We start from the raw sequence: 4569 nt of genomic DNA on the forward strand, positions 1-4569 counted from the left end.
TTAATGCATTGGAGAAGGAAATGGCAACCCACTCCAGTGTTCTTGCCTAGAGAATCCCAGGGATGGGGGAGCCTGGTGGGCTGCCGTCTATGGGGTCACACAGTGTCGGACACGACTGAAGTGACTTAGCAGCAGCAGCAGGGAAAAGGGACATCATTCTCATTCCATAACTGCTTCCAAGCTGAGAAGGGGCATTGTCTCTAAATTGGTGAGGGAACATATTCTCCTAATCCTCATATTGAGGATATCTGATACAAGGTCCCTAAATAGTACTAAGAGGAAGCTTCTGCAGTAGCAGGAGTTTGCACAACCATTTGTAACTTAAAAGCTTTCATGCGGCTAGAAACAAATTCAGTTATGCACTTACAGATGCAGGGAGCAAACAGCAAAAACAAAACAATCAGAATTATTGTAATTAAGATAATTGTCCACTATGGGGAACTAGTTAATGTCTCCCAAAGTGAGGCAATTGAGGTTTCAGGAGTATCCATGGCCCCATTCAACTTGTTCATGTGTTTAGTAAAATGAGTAACCTTCGTGCTCATATCAGGTATGTATGTACAGCATTGGGTATTAATAATAGCACATGTTCCTCCTTGCACAGCTGTCAGGATATCTAAAGCCAATCTGTTTTGTAAAACCACCTTTCTAATTTGTGCTTGTTCAGCATTAAGAACTGAAATAACCTTTTGAGAATCTTGTAATGCCTCTTGAGTAAAATTAGTCAAAGCATCCACTCATAGCATAGCATCTGTAGTTGCCAAAGAGGGAACAAACACTGCAGCCAAATAATCATACTAGTGAAATACAAAACTTGCCCACCGAGTTTTAAGGTGGGATAAATAAGCAGGCTTTTCTGGAAGCTCTGAAAATATTAAGCCATGATTAAAGGCTAGGCCCAGGGTACATCTACCTATCCAACCAGGGTGAAGCCATGTCCATAGGTAAGAGCCACATATCCAATAAGTCCTATTTGAAGCAAGCCAGGGTGACTGAGATATTCAGTCCCAATTAGTGCCTGGCCAGACAAAGGGAGGACTTGAACTGGGGTTGGAAAACACAGAAATGATTACATTGCATATTTCCTGAGGCAAAAATCCCAGTTGTTTCCAATCATTGTAATTAAATTGTTGGCTAACTTTTGGAGATGGCTCTGTTTGTTCCCAGCATATAGGGTCAGTAAATATTAAACATCATTTTTGCAGGAGTTAGCCATATAACCTCATCCCATATTTGATACACGTCAGGTAAAAAACCATTAGATCTAGACTTATTTGCCTTATGTGTAGCAAAATAGTCATTGAACCGAGACAATGTGTAATCAAAATAAATTGTCACATTATGTCCATAGTTAAAGTACAAAGTGTTGCACCAGTCCATTTTAGGGTTGGTAGATGTCATCAGATAAAGAAGAGGCATCCCATGTGATTGTTGTTGAAGGTATTCACAGACTTGGAGAAAGTATTTTCCTTGAAGTGGAGATGTCCACCACGGGAAGCCTTTCACTGATGAAGAGGAGAGTGCTCCACAGACCCAGCAGTTAGACCGATTGTGGAATGCAGTGTAGGAGTGAGCCCAGGACAGGAAGGCATTGTCTTGAGGATCAAATGGCAGACATAGGATATTTGGAGTCACCAGAAGTAAGCTCACATAGGTTATCAGGCCCATCTGAAAAGTACAAAGTCAGAGCATAGAAAGTAAAGACATAAAAAGATGTCACTTAGTTTTGGTCAGGGTGCTACCTCTTAAATCGAGTGTGATGTACCCACAAATCAATTCCTGGCACTCTGACAGCTGTGGGAGAAGAAAGAATAACCTGGTAAGGGCCTTCCCAGAGGGCCTCGAGGGATGGGCTCCCAGATCCAATTTTTTTTTTTTTTTTTTAATCAGGACCTCAGTTCTTGGCTCAAATAGAGGCTTGCTTGACTCAGAGGCTGGGTCAGGAGTTGTCTCCCAGAGTTCTGTTAATGCCTGTTGAAAAGCTGAGAGCTGAGTTTCATAACTAGTTAATTCCAAGGCTTCAGGGTCTATAACAATGTCTGGGCGTAAGAAAGGCCTTCCTTAAATACATTCAAAGGCGAACAGTCCCTCCTTTTTAGGGGCAGTTCGAGCCCTCATTAAAGCTATGGGTAGGACTTTAATCCAATTGTCCTGTATCTCTTGAGTTAATTTGTGCAGATGTTTTTTGATAATGTCATTAGGTTTTTCAACCTTTCCTGAGGATTGGGGTCTCCAGGAACAGTGTAAGTGATATTCTATTCCTAGAGCTTTAGATACCCCCTGAGTTACAGCACCTTTAAAGGCAGAGCCATTGTTGCTCTGAAAGCTCCGTGGCAGCCCAAACCTGGGGATAATTTCATGGTAAAATCTTTATAACCTCCTTCGCCTATTCATTACGACTGGGAAAAGCCTCAATCCATCCAGTAAAAGTATCTACCCAAACTTGTAAGCAGTAATATCCTTTAGCTTTTGGCATATGAGTAAAATCAATTTCCCAGTCCTCTCCAGGATACTTCCCATTTGGTTGTAATCCAGATTTTGCTAGCTTTTCAGTCTTTGGGTTATTTTTTCTGAAAATTCTCACACCTTTTGATAATATTCTTTAAAGTTTTCATTACATTTTTACCTTCAAATGAACGAGAAGCCATTTGGTAAGTACTCTCTGCATCCAAATGAAAACTCTGATGTAAACACTTAAGACTTTTCCACTGAGCATTTTTAGAATTTATTAATAGTCCATCCTCAGACTGTAACCATCTTTTATCAGCAATCTCTGTTCCTCATTTTTTATATCTTTTTAATTCTTCCTCAGTATATTGTGGTTTTTCCTGTTCCACAGGACCTGTCCAGATCATAGGAGTCTGCAGTCAAGGGGTTTCGTAAAGTGATGCTTTTCTGGCTTGACAGTCAGCCAGGTGATTACCTATGGCTACTTTACTACCATCCCTGCTGTGTCCTTTGCAATGCATAACAGCTACTTCTTTAGGACAATATATAGCATTTAAAAGTTTCTTGATCTCTGTGAAATGCTTAACAGGTTCTCCTGTTGGTGTTTTAAATTGTCTTTCTTTCCATATTGCAGCATGAGCATGTAAAGTCAAATAAGCATATTTAGAATCCCTGTAGATATTTACCTGCTGCCCTTTGCTTAACTCTAGAGCTTGGTCAGAGCCACAAGCTCCCCTAACTGAGCACTGGTTCCCTGGGAGAGAGATTTTGCTTTCAAAACCTGTTCAGCAGTCACAACGTCGTAACCTGGTTTACGCTTTCCATCCCGAACAAAAGAACTGTCATCTGTAAATATTTCCATGTCAGGATTGTCTAATGGTGTATCCATTAGATCTTCCCGAGCTGCATAGTTTAAACTTAGAAATTGGGAACAATCATGATGAAGTGTTTCATTTTCTTTTTCAAGAAGGAAAGTGGCAGGACTTAAATTTCCACAAACTTTGAGCTTAGTTACGGGTCCTTCTAACAACATTGACTGATATTTAAGAAGCCTGCTGTCTGTCATCCAAATATTAACCTTAGAATTTAAGATTCCACTCACATCATAAGAAGTAAGTACAGTAAGGTTTTGTCCATTAATTATCATTAAAGGTTCAGGCGCTAATAAAGCTGCTACCCAAATTACTCTTAGACAGTGGGGCCACCCAAGTGAAATTACATCTAATTCTCCACTTAGATAAGCAATAGGTTGTTGGTGAGGCCCTCAGGATTGTGTCAAAACTCCCAAGGTCATACCTTTTCTTTCAGTGACAAACAAAATAAATTCTGACCCTGTGGGAAAGCTCAGAGCTGGAGCCTGCAGGAGAGCAGTCTGAAGAATCTTAAAAGCCTTTTGAATTTCTGGAGACCAAATCAGTTTGTCAGTTTGGGCTTGCTGAGTTTCAGCTATAAGTTTATATAAAGGCCGGGCAAGTTCCCCATAACCCAGAATCCAAATGCGACAGTAACCTGTGATTCCCAAAAATCCTTTCAGTTGTGTTAAAGTCATAGGTAGAGAATGATGTAGTATAGGCTTGATTCTCTCAGGGCCTATGGCCCTAGTCCCTTCTGATATGATTAGGCCCAGATATCTAACCGATTGTTGACAAAGCTGAGCCTTTTCTCTTGATGCTTTGTAACCACAGCCTGTCAGAAAGTTTAAGAAATCTTCTGAGGCTCACGAACGAGCTTCCTCTGTCTCAGCACAGAGCAAAATATCATCTACATATTGTAACACCACCGCTTCAGAGCTAATAAACCTTTGTAGATCCCATGACAGACTTTGTCCAAATAAGTGAGGACTGTCACAAAATCCCTGGGGCAAAACTGTCCAGGTTAACTGAGTAGCTGGCTACCTAGGGTCTTCAAAGGCAAATAGAAATTGATTTTCTTCCGCCAAAGGCACTGAATAGAAGGCATCTTTCAAATCAATTACTGAGAAATATTTGGCTCACTCAGGAATTTCAGCGAATAGAGTATAGGGATTAGGCACCACGGGGTATAAAGGAACTACAGCCACATTTATTATACGTAAATCTTGAATTAGTCTCCATTTACCATTTGATCTTTTATACCCAAAAT

The 4569-nt window shown here is 40.6% G+C and overlaps 1 pseudogene; it reads right to left on the bottom strand.

Moving 5' to 3' along the window:
- Positions 1-233: 233 nt before the first annotated feature.
- Positions 234-1668, bottom strand: LOC138088252 (endogenous retrovirus group PABLB member 1 Env polyprotein-like; annotated as a pseudogene).
- Positions 1669-4569: the final 2901 nt, after the last annotated feature.

The sequence above is a fragment of the Capricornis sumatraensis genome, chromosome 11 (genome assembly GCF_032405125.1).
Source record: "Capricornis sumatraensis isolate serow.1 chromosome 11, serow.2, whole genome shotgun sequence".
NCBI lineage: Eukaryota > Metazoa > Chordata > Mammalia > Artiodactyla > Bovidae > Capricornis > Capricornis sumatraensis.